The following is a 13,541-nucleotide window of genomic DNA, read 5'->3' as shown; positions in this document are numbered from 1 at the left end:
AAGGCAAGAAGTACTCTCTAACTCTATGATAGAAAAATTACTCAAGATCTTTTTCTTTTTCTTTTCTTTTCTTTTCTTTTCTTTTCTTCTTTTCCTTTTTTTTTCATTTTCTTCTTTTTTTCTTTTTTCTTTTTTCTTTTTTTACTTTGAACCTTTCATGCGTGAAAAGTGAACTCTTGCTTTCTATTTCTTTTTTTCATGGTAATTATACGCCTCACGTTTAAACGAAAAGGAGAAAGGAGAAAAAGAGAAAGAGAGAGAGAAAGAGAGAGAGAAAGAGAGAAAGAAAAGAGAGAAAAAGAAAGAGAGAAAGAGAGAAAGAAAGAGGAAGCTGCAAATGTAGACTGCTGTTGGACACGCGACGTATAAAGCCCATGGTCGTTAAATTATAATAGCTCTTCCAATGCAGCCGGTGTTAAGGGATCTCGTACGGCTAGACATTACTACGTCTCTCATCGTAATTACGGTTGCATTTTAGTAAAGATGTGAGCGTCGAACGGCGATCGACCTACATATAAGGAGATTATCCTAGACACGAGTGAGGCTTTACGAGTTGGTTGTAAAAGAGTGATGCTTTACGCCTGTGCTCGTGCCGCGTTAAAGCGAACTCCATCAGTAAGAGAGCTGACGACGACAACGACAACAATGACGACGACGACGACGACGACGACGACGACGAAAACGACGACGACGACGAAAACGACGAAGAAGACGACGTCAATGTCGACGACAATGACAAAGAACAATGTCGCGGCAAACACAACGGCGTCGACACTGGATTTTCGATAGCGTGAGAAACCTGGAAGGTTTTCGAACGAAGTGTCGCCGAATGAAGTGGCTGATGTTTTGTTCGGATGAACGCATTTAAAATGGTGCGAAGGGACGATCGATCGTTCTCAAATAGAAAATTTTGTACGAAACCACCAACGATGATGAGAGATATAAAGAGAGAGAGAGAGAGAGAGAGAGATACAATATTGCTGTTGAAAATTCGATCTTCGTTTCTCGAGCGTAAAATCTGCTTGAGATGGTTAGGCTTCTACTCTATTCGACAGACAAGATAACCGAGAAGCTTTATCGGATAAAAAGTACGTTCCTAGAGGATTCATCGAACCTTCCTTCGAAGTACCATCGACGGTCTGCGGACTATCGGTAAGAAAGACGGATGCATTATGCAAGAAACAGGTCGTGCTACGGCACGAAAGAGCTGGACGGAGAAACGATTGGAAGGAGAATGAAACTTTAACTGTATATATATATATGTGTGTGTGTATGTGTATGTGTGTGTGTGTGTGTGTGTGTGTGTCATAAAAGAAGAAAAACGTTAAAAGAGAAAGAGAAAGAAAAAGAGTTAGAGAGAGAGAGAGAGAGAGAGAGATAGAGAGAGGAATCGAAGCGATGGTAGAAATGGTAGGATATAGCCAAGGATTTACATATCATTTTATAAATTCCGAACAATGTACCTTTTCCTCTACGTCCTTCCTTACACAGCCTTACTGAAATTTGTAAAGGTGGATGTCTTTCTGTGGACCCACTAATATCGCGTAAATGACAAATGTTCTTTTATAGATTCAAAATTTCCATTTTCACGTCTATTTCTTTGTTTACCCCGAACATTCTTCATCTCCGCAAAAGACTAACATTATCGACTGTTCATCGTTCTGCTAATGTATTTCATTTGGCAATTTTCAAATGGATATTGTTTTTCAACGATGCAAAATTGATTTTCAATTAAACGAAGGAGTAAAATGAAAATCGTTTTGTTTAACGTTATATTCAAATATAAAAACTTCGAATAGTATCAATCGAATTAGGTTGCATATTTTTGTTTGCACCATTTTTTATTTTCTTCTTATTTCTCTTTTTTTTTCTTTTTTTTTTTTTTTTGATTCATTCAAATCCAAAAAGCAAAAAGAGATTCGTAAAGATTTTCTTCGTAGATAGGAAAGGATTTCAATTTCTTTCCCTTTTCCGTGAGATAGTTTCCATGTGATCACAGTGAATAGTTCGAGTTATGGTTATCAGTACAATGAAATACGCTTTACGATAAAATCGTAAGACCATGAAGATAGGTTTTACGTTAAAATCTGAAATTTTTTTTGTTAAAGTCGTTGATGCGAATTCAACGTATATCGGCAAATGTCATTATGGCGCGGTATTTTGGAAACCCGCCTTTACGATGTTTCACCTGGTAAAGCCAGTACGACGAGTACTTAAGAAAATGAGAACTTTAATCTTGACGCGAACGTCCCTCTCTGTTTCTTTATCCGTCGAAAGTGCTTTCGCGCTCTTCTGCTTCTCCTCCATTTCTACTACTACTACTACTTCTTCTTCTTCTTTTTCTTCTTTTTCTTCTTAAATAAAAAAAAAAAAATAAATAAATAAATAAAAGGGAAAAGAAAGAATAAAAAAAAAAAAGAAAAGAAAAAATAAGAAAAGACAGAAAGAAAAATAAAAGGCTCCATGCGCTATTATCATAAATTCTTTTCGCTGTAGGAGTTAAGTTTATACGTTTCTAATATTCGATTATGTAGAAATAACTTGGAGAAAGTGAAATCGAAAAAGAACGTCGCGCGTGCGAAATGAAAGATTGAAATTATGCAATTTCCGCGAGCCATTTATTGAGTTTCATTCTATTAAGAAAAAAACACTAAGCGTATATCCCGCGATTCATAATTTATTTTCGTACATTGATATATTGAAGGATTTATTCAATAAGACACATAAAACACGTGCCGTGGAGATTGTAAAGATACAATTTGCCTGTGTACATGTATTTCAAATTTTATAGTTTTTCTTTTCTTTTTTTTTCTCTCTTTTTATATATATATACATATATATATATATATATATATATATATATATATATGTATATAACCGAAATGAAATGGAAAAAAAATTTACGAGGAGTCTATCATGAAACGCGACAGAACAATTCGAAAGGACACGTGCACGATACCTCGACATTTTATTTATTTTTTTTTATTTTTTTCTATTATGACAAACGAATAAATATTTTCCCGTTTCGTTTTAGTTCTATCCTAATATCCATACCACAATCTCTCTTCATTTCATCTTTTTTTTTTTTTTTTACGTTACACTCTCGTTCATTCGTTCTTTCAATTTCAATTGGACAAAATTTAATTAACTTTCTGATCAGAAAAATCTATACCTTTTCGCAAAAGAATTCTTTCGAATCCTTCTATTTGGTATACCCCATATTTTCTTCCGCAAGATTTCACATAGAATACGAAAGACAATTTCACAGATCAAAAATATATCGGATAAAGAAAAGCGTCTACGGAAAGCAATCGTATGGTTTTACTTGTGAAAGAGAAAAGGAGAAAGAGAGTATATGTCGCGTTCTTCGGTAAGGGTTTGCAATCCCTTCGGTCCACCCTTTGCGAATCTCGCATTCCAAGCTCTTCTGGGCCATTAGTACATGTCGGAAACATAGTTTGAGAGAGAAAAGAAAGTGGAAAGAGCGTGCGCGCCATACGTAGAAGCGAAAGAAGTCGAGAGAAACAGGCTGGAAAGATGGAAGAGCCAGGAAAAGAGGAAAGAAAAAAGAGAGAGAGAGAGAGAGAGAGAGAGAGAGAGAGAGAGTAAGGAGGGGGGGGGGGGTAGAAACATCTCGTACTCGTAATATCCGACCGTCTCGAGAATACAATGAGAGTTTGGACGAGGCAACCGCGTCTCCGTGTCGTTTCTTCCTCTCCTTTTTTTTATTCCTTTTTATTTTTTACGTTTTTTTTTTCTCTTATCTTTTTTTTTTCTTTTTCCTTATCTTTTTATTTTTTTTATTTATCTCTTTTTTCCTCCCCCTCCCTCCTCCCTCCTCACCCGTCAGTGTCACGCTATTTGTCTCTTTTCTATTTCTCCTGGCTCTCCTTATCTTTTCTTTTTTCTGTTTCTTTCTAAAGAAAAATGAAATAGAGAGGAAGAGAAAAGCGAACAAAAAAGAAAGAAAAGAAAAGAAAAGAAAAACAGAGAGAAAAAGAGAGAAAGGAAGACTAAAGAGCGTGGTGTACCACGCAACAAAAGGTTTCTTCATATCCTTTAATAAACGACACACAGCGTCCGCTCGCTTGCATTCCGTGCAATTGCTTTGTAAGAAAAGCAAAATTAACAATAAAAGAGAGAAAGAGAGAGAGAGAGAGAGAGAAAGGGAGAAAGAGAGAGTGGTAGTTACTTGCAACATCATGGACCGAATGGTAGATGAGCACGAGGAGAGAACAATTTTGACCTTATCGTCGAGAAAATTTAAAAATAAAAGTATCAATTTCTCACGCTTATTTCGAGACACCGTGCGAATACGAAACAATTATACGTAATGCTCGTTTCATTTGATATTAGTCATTCATTATATTTATCACAATCTATTGAGAATATTATTTTTTTACATAGAGATTTTCAGAAAGATATAATTTTATATGGTGGTTGTATTCGTTAACGTTAAAATTCTTTCATTTTATCGTAGAAATAATTCTACGTACTCGCGTTCAACGATCGTCTCGTGGCTCTTCCGCACGTTTCTTTGGTTTTCACGTGACCACAGAAAAAAAGAAAGAATGAAAGAGGTTAGAGGGCGGGGAAGGGTGGTAGTGGTGGTGGTGGTGGTGGTGGTGGTGGTGGTGGTGGTGGTGGTGGTGGTGGTGGTGGTGGTGGTGGTGGTGATAGATGCTCGTGAAACGTAGAACGTGGCTCTGGCCAAAAACGAAGAAAGCTCAGTGCTTTCACGAGGATGGGAGAATGGTAAAGGAAAACGGTGATTCGAGAAACCTGGAACGTGGTCGTGAGCACGTTTAAATACGAAGGAACTAAGGGATGAGAAAGAGAAGGAAAGAGAGAAAGGAGAGAAAAGAGTGGGAGGGTAAACATCGCTGAGAAACACTTAGCAAGAAAATCAGTGGCACCTCGCACGAATTACTAATTCCCTTTTCTACCATCGTCTAGACGCTTTCGAATCTAAACCAAGACTCTTTTGCCGACGTGAGACTGCTTCAAGAGGTAGTAGAAACCGAGACCTTGTTCTTTCTCTTCCTCTTTCTTTTCTTTTTATATTTCTCTCTCTTTCTCTCTCTCTCTCTCTCTCTTTTTTTCCCTCATTTCTTTCATTCGAATCGTATCAACATCCGAATTAAAAGAGAATCATTCGTTGTATTCTATCTCGTCGAAGATATAATAATAAAAATAATAAAACGAAAGAAAAGATATTAGAAGACGGAATATGAACATTTGTTAATTCTATCGATTGGGAAAATTTTTCGATGGGAAAAAAAAAAACATCTCGATTGTCCTGCAAGGATATACGGAAAGTGATTTTTATCCACAAATCGCATCACTTTTAGAGGATAGCACGTTGTTGCATTTCAAGCGGCAGCGATTTGTCGTCAGAATCCCATAGAAATTTTGATGCTCCGTGTAACAATTCGAATTATCATGTAAATAGCATTCTCCGCGCACCATTCTCCGCGTAACGTTGTGTTTTCGCCTAGTAGGCATCTCCTTGCAGCACTGATTTACGCGTTCTCCTTGTTTCGCAACGTGCGAATACTCGCGCGTTCACGACGTTTCACTTTTCTTGCATTCAAAACTCCCATGTTAAAATATATTAATTATACGCGTATAGCATAGATCTACATCTACATATGTTTCTTGCTCTTTTCTCTTAACATACAGGATGCATGTTAAGAGAACGCTTTCTTTCACTCTCTTTTTCTCTCTCTCTCTCTCTTTCTCTATCTATCTCTATCTCCAGTTTTCGGGGAATTCAAATAATTGTTTCATTTATGACTAAATTTAGATGCATTTAAACCTTGCGAATTAGAATTATACCGGTAAAAGGATTCCTGAAATTTCTCCTCTCTCTCTCTCTCTCTCTCTCTCTCTCTCTCTCTTTCTATTTCACGTGTATATGACCGAAATTAAGAACTCTTCATTCATCCAATGTACAATTCACAAACGAGAAACGATCGCTCGATAATTTTCCATTTATTGCGCATTCGCTCATGTCGGTGACGACATAGTTGTTAACGACACGTTCTGGAAAACAAATAACGGAGCAGCCTCGAATTGGCGGACCGGAAGATAATCAATTAGAAATAAATCAATTAAAAACGTCATTACGTTATTGGCGAGAAATCCGTTGTGCAGCAAACAAAATGGATTTGAGCGTATGGTTGTGGACACTCCGAATGAAACTGGCCGAGGGAAGATACGTGGAAAAGGGGTCGGTGTGAACGAGAGAGAGAGAGAGAGAGAGAGAGAGAGAGAGAGAGAGAGAAAGAGAATTGAACTGATAGATCGTTTCCGCAATATGCGCGTATTCGTGAAAGAATCTACGAGGATGATAAACGTTTAATGAATTCTACTTAATAGTAAATGCGAGAAACAAACGATTGAGAGAAGACAGAAGAGAAATTTTCTATGTACTATTTTCTAAATTCTTTTTAATTATGACGAGAAATATGTCTCTGTTGTTTTGTCAAAAGTTTATCACTACCTCGCTTTATGAATAAATAAAGACGAGAACAATGAACGAGAGAATAAATTTCACGTGGTTGTGTCAGATTCTTTGAGTAAAAACCAATTAAAATCCATCGACGAGTCCTTTATTGCATCCATTGACAAGATAATAGAATATCCGGCATGTTAGGCTAAACTTCATCGTTATGTTCTACGATATTTTGTCGTCAAATTTATAAAGATATTAATAATAATTAATGTATGATCATGGATAAATCAATAAATTTCAATGAACTCAATTTAAATTTCTAGAAGAACGATGTTCATGTATTTCTCATATTCTTTCTTACTTTCTTTCTTTCTCTGGTTTCTTTCATCTTCTTTTTTCTCTTTTTTCTTTTTTTCATATCTTCAAATTGAAATTATCTCTCGTTATACTATAAAGATTGATAAAAATTTCCTTCTCAATATGTATTTTTTAATAAATTTCTTTTTAACAAATTATTTTACACACGTATTAGTGTATCAATGAATTTTAGATAACATATGCATGATATCATATGATATCATGGCGATTAATCTGTAACGTTACGTTTACGTTGAAAATTTCTCTAACAAACGTAAATAGAACGGATCAGACAAGATCTAAACAAAAGAGAACGTGTAAAATGATCAATTTACACGTTATCGCACGTTTGATATCGTACGGCGTATTAAAAAAAAAAATAGTGCGACTTTAAATTCAAAGTTGGAACAACATTCAATTTAGTTGCGAACGATACCAATTCGACTTTGTTCATCGATGGCCGTCAACATACTAGGTATATACTATCAAATATAAAAATTCGATAGGTGACGTCATTTCGGGAAAGCAATGGCGAATCGACGAATTCTCTGGACGGACGTTATTTTCCGAGGGAAAAACTTTCGAACTGGGGACTGGTCCTAGGGCCGAGCGTGGCTCGAATATACAATATCGATGTATTCACGACACTGTAACTCATTGACCTGATCGATGACACGAAAAAAAGGAATGGAAAACAAGTAGAAATCGTTTGGCCACGATTGCCGATGCGCGTATCATTGGAAAACGTTGTACGATCGACTAATTTTCCTCGGTTGACCTATACCTAAAGTCGATATATTTATTTCAAACCGAGCAGAAACTATAGTGAGATTTATATATATATATATATATATATATATATATATATGATGTATATGCATATATACGGGAGTGAAATTAGTATGATTTTCAGAGTCCATTATATTCCCTGACGACCGAAAGCTCGTCAAATCCATATGCATAGTAGTATGCAAACGCGTGATAGAAGGCATAGGTGAAACCATTTCTATATCGAGAACTGCATCGTGGAAGCACTCGACCCGTTATTCGATCGAATAACGAGACCAATACCAAGAAAGATTTAGAACACACATGTGTGAAAAGCTTCAACTTGGGTGGATGAGGCTATTCGAATAAAGTGTTGTGAGCACAGGTGTTCTTTGCTTTCTCAACGTTTCCGTAAATAATCAGAACAAAATAAGATTTTGAATAATTGAACTCAAACTTAGTTGATTCGAAAGGAGTTCGAGCAATCAATCCATTGAACGTTGATAATCTCTTGGATTAATGCTGTTCATTATCTATCGCTCGAAGCGTCTATGTAATTTTCACGATAAAAAGATAGAGAGAGAGAGAGAGAGAGAGAGAGAGAGCTTCGATGTTTACTCGTCGGAATTAAAAAAGAGACAAAAAAAAGCAAAAAAAAAAAAAAAAGAAAGAAACTAACTCGTTAATTGTCAAAGTTAATTAGAAAATCGAATATGTTTATATTACACAAGGCCACTTAACCCGAGATGAAAATTTTTTAAATATTGGAATTTAATATTAAAATTATTCTAAATATTTCGCGCGTTACCGTCTTTTTAATATTTGAGAGAATGTACTATTGTTTAAATATTATTAATTATACACCGTGTGTACATTGTAGATACTTTAAATAGTTGGAAAATAATGGAAGATATAAATTATTTAAACTTAACCATATGATAGAAGAATTCTTTGATTTTTATTCGGAATTCAAATGAATATTAACCCGATTAATATTAATATCGTCGACGTATTATTTTATTTATAATACTTGCCTGTAACAAACTTTAAAAGTTTTATCCAACGACAACGCGTAAAAGTAGAATTAAATAAATTAATATTAAAGGTATGAATAATATATCATTTATGTGTAATGTATGTATAATATTTAAACAATTGTTCGATTGTTAATTTAAATATTAATTATACTCTATTTCTAAATATACACTTTTTTATTGTTTCAATGAGTTTTTTTTAATTATTAAAAAATAATACAAATCTATTTGTAAAAAAATTTCTATTTTTACACATAAAATATTTTCATACAGAGACAGGGACGATTTTTTCGACACGATTTTTTTCCAAAAAATATAAATCCTCTTCGTTTCTATTCGCTTGAATTTTCGTCTATTAAATGAGATCTTGTACATCAAAATCAATCAAGAATCATTAATCATTATAAAATTCGAGATGATGAACAGCCTTAATATGTATTCGTGTCTCTCGATCATCTTCCAAAGGTAACGACCGTTCCGCATCATGCGTTTTGGTTCGATCAGTTATCGATCAAAGACTGATCTATTTGTCCGTGCGTTTGATTCCAGACTAGACAGGAATGAACAAAGAGAACTAGAGGGAAAGAGAGAGAGCGAGAGAAAGAGAGAGAGACAGAGAGAGAGAGAGAGAGAGAGAGAGAAAGAGAGAGGGAATGCATCGAGCATCGAAATGCAGCGATACGCGTGCACTTGACAATGGGTGGATGCAGCGAACACATCTCACCTTCTCCTCTGCCTCTTCTTCAATCCTATCCGGCCGATGGACTAACCCGTCATCATATCACGGACGATATCACCGAGGAAATTCCTCCGGAATTTCTAGTCATGGCGATCGCGTTCCTGAATGGCGCCAACCGATCGAATGTATTTCGGTGGAAAGCTTCGAACGAGCGAACCTGGACTCGTTATCGATACCATCGTTCGATGCAGCGTTTCGTTCGACTTGCAAATCCACCAAGTACAATGTTTCTCGCGTGGCGCGTCCCACACTGGGAACAATCGGGTTTCATGAATACTAGTATTAGCGATTCTCTCTGTCCTTTAACAAAGCTTTCGTAACCATTTCGATAATTTGAGATTTATTTTAAAGCGGCCGAATTTACATAGGCGAAGTGGAAACTACTTCGTGTTTCAGGAAGAAGCTTTTCGTGTAAAGTGGACGTTGCATGAAACCAGCGAAAAGTGCCGAGAAGAGGAAGCGAGCCGTACATGAAATCCGATATCCAATCTGCGTTTCTCCTAACGATCCTGTCCGACGCGAGAGCTGCAGAGAGACGCGTAAAACAGCGGACGGCTGGACGAGCGCCAACTTGGAAATAAAAATCGCCGATTCCGTTCGTTAACGTTATCGACATTTTTATGTTCGCTTGCTCTCTCTCTCTCTCTCTCTCTCTCTCTCTCTCTCTCTCTCTCTCTCTCTCTGTCTCTCTCTCGTTTTGCCGTACAAAATCGGTGAGACATCCGAGATTTTCTGCCCGCGATGTGTCCTTGAATGACAGCTTGACGTTTTCCCAGAGAATAAAAAGATATATATATATATATATATATATATATATATATATACTTCACTACCCTCTGACCGATGACGATTGCAAAATTAAATTTAAAAAGCGCAGAAAATACTGTATTATTTTTTACTCTTCATTGTCTCCCGCCCTCCAACCCTCCTACTCCCATGAAAATGGTAGATATTCGTTGTTATTAATTATATCACTTTTTTTGTTTTATCGTCTTCCTTCTTTATTACACAAGTCGATTATTTTATACAAAAAAATTCTTACAGTCAATGATTCGTAAAAAGAAAAAGAAAAAAAAAAAAAAAGAAAAAAAAAAAGAAGAAAAAAAGGAAAAAAAGGTCTACTTGCTTTATAAGTTAAAGTCGAAGTAAAACAAAGGGTAAAGAAGTTTCGTGCGAAGCGAAGCGAGATCGTGAGTTTTCGAGGAAAGAACGGAAAGACGGTGGACTCGGCGACAGCGGCCGACTATTTTCAGCTATTCCGAATCCATTACCGTGGTTCCATCCTTCTGTGCCCGAAGTCGACTACGAAGCGATGCATCATCCGTAAGTGAAGCCACGGGCCGGCGATCGTAGTTTCTCCCTCCAGCTCTTTTTCCATCGAGATCTTCCTTTCCCTTCTAGAACAACCTCGAGCTAGGCGGTAGAACGACCATCTTCGTGAACGGGAGTCTCACAGACTTATAAATCAAAGCTCCACGAACAAATCGCTACGGAGATCCCGTGGTGGTTCCGAGTACTTCTTCTTATTCCATCTTCAACTTTTTCCTTTTCCTTTATTCTTTCCTTTATTCTTCCTTTGCTTTTCAAACGTTTCATAGAATTTTTCGAAATTCCTTCATACCTCTTTTTTTTTCTCTCTCTCTCTCTCTCTCTCTCTTTCTCTTTATAAATATATATATATATATGTATTTATTATAATAAAACTAATTTAAATCTGTGAAAATAAAAACGAATAACAACATCGGAATAAAATCCATTTGGAAAACGTACTCTGTAAAGAAATCGACTAAGACTATGGCGAGTAATTTTAGATGACATATTAGTTTGAAAATAAGATTCGACCGTTCGAATGAGATTTTCCTCTCACAGTTATGAACGGTTTCCTGTAAAGGAGGACACGCCATACCAAATGCGCTCAGCTTGTCAGATGTCAAAACTTTAGAAACGCTGAAGCGTTGAACTTGACGAAGTGCTAGCGACGTTATACGTGTGTACTTGCGCGCAAGCCAGGTCGAACAAGCTGAAACTTAACGGAGCATAATCGGAGACAACTTCGAGCTTCACCCTTCGTCCTCTCTCTCTCTCTCTCTCTCTCTCTCTCTCTCTCTCTCTCTCTCCTTACCTAGTTTCCATCGCATTTTTCTTCGTAAATTTGTCGCACGTGGTACAAAAGTTTGATAATACACTATTCCTTTATATCCAATATTTTACCGGAATCGAACAAATCATCGATAAAACTGTTTAATTTCGTTTAAGAACAACGCCGATAAGATATTTCGATTCATTCAATTTTCCAATCTAATTCTAAAATAAAGTATCGACGTAAAATATTAATCTGAGTCTCTCGTTTTTTTTTGTTTTTTTGGACAAAAATCTATAACACGCTAATTAGGCTAATTGTGGCTGATAGTTATTTTAAAAAGAAATAAAAAGGAAGAAAAAAAAAAAGAAAAAAAAGGAAAATTGAAAAGTATAATAAATTACATAGTTAATGACACAAATATGTTAATTATGTATACGTCACTTCAACTTCTTCGAATAACAAAGTTCTTAACTAAACGCATCATAACTCGTAGGTATGCGAGCGTGAAATTCGAAATTAACCTCGTGCAGGTGCGCGCATATCAGTTCAGCTATTCATTATGGAACAATTTGGTGATTTGAGGTTCGATCTTTGGTTTCTGTCAAACGTGCAGAAATATAACAGGAGTATATAGTTCGAATCAGTTGCCTTTCAATTTGTGTTGGCCGATAACGATGAGCGAAACTTTCGAAGACGATATAAGCATTTTTCTTTACTATTTCTTTATGGAGAATCCTTTTGGAATCCATGACTAGTCATGTAAAGAAAGAGAGAGAGAAAGAGAGAGAGAAAGAGAGAGAGAGAGAGATACGGATGAAAAAGGATTTGAGTTCGATTCGCTTCTGTCACCGCACTTTAACGCACGTACGATGCAACGCGGTGGCTCTTTCATCGCATCGAGGGTGCCCATTGTCGAACGGAGGAAGAGAAATTGTAATTCAAGCAGGCAATACGCTCCGTGCGCCGAATAACGCCTCCTCTTCGTACGATGTGCCACTCTAAGAGGCTTTGCTTTCCAGAGAAAGAAGGAGAGGGAAACAGCGTACTAGTGTGAGAGTAAGAGTAAGAGGAAGAGGAAGTAGGAAAGAAGAGAGGGGCAAAAAAAAAAAAAAGAATACGTGACGGTGCTAATGGAAAAACTTACTCAACGAGAAACTCTTCGGAGAAAGAGAGTTGCATGGTGGGGATGAGATTTTGTATAAAAGTCTGCGGGGAATCAAAAAAATGTAGTTGAGGGAAAAATGGCTAACTTTAGTCGTTCGATACTAGCTCCTCATCCTTTCTCTCTCTCTCTCTCTCTCTCTCTCTCTCTCTCTCTCTTATTCTTTCTTTCTCCGTTTTTATCCGTTGGCATGCTAGCAAGAGCACGACGTCGTTCCCATCGCTCTTATTACCGTAAAAACGTTTAACGATGGCCGTATAGCCTCGTACGTATTTTCAGTAACGTCTAACAAGCTCGGTTTTCTCTGCCTTTAACTTTACCGTAGGCGCTCGAACATTATATCGCAAGCACGCAAATTTTATGACTTAGATCGTCGTGCATCAAAACCCGACGACGTTTATCTAAAACCTCGGTAGTTTATACTTTTATGCGACGTTCCGTCGACAAAAGCTCGTAAATCCTTTAAATTGAGAGTGACTCAGGTGTCCGATATGTCACCTGGTTTCGTTGGACGCTCGCGAATGCTCGAGCAACGCGGACTGAATTCTGAGTGACGCAACGAGCCAAGGAAGTCGATACATCGACGTCTTTTTATCCGATCCCTTTTATCATTCGTCGTTCGTCTCCTTCTTACTCCTGCATCACTGCGATGTCTCCGTTTCGTTTCCTTTTTCATCCAGAGACGAACGTGAAAGGAATCAAGTTATTTCTCCTACTACAGATTCCGACCTATAAATAGGAGGATATCTATCTATTTCTTAACCTTTTACGATGGAAAGAACGAAACGACTTAGAACTGTTTCTAACGTAACTTTTGAATATCTTCCTAAATGAGTTTTATTGAGGACATGATTAAAAGGATCAAATGACGCCCGCGAATAAATGATCTACAAAATCGATAATCTTGATATGATTTATCTCATGATATTATAATGCGAGAT

This window comes from Vespa mandarinia, chromosome 6, assembly GCF_050613455.1.
Source record: "Vespa mandarinia isolate Hongniang chromosome 6, ASM5061345v1, whole genome shotgun sequence".
NCBI classification, from domain to species: domain Eukaryota; kingdom Metazoa; phylum Arthropoda; class Insecta; order Hymenoptera; family Vespidae; genus Vespa; species Vespa mandarinia.
This window is presented reverse-complemented; position numbering follows the sequence as displayed.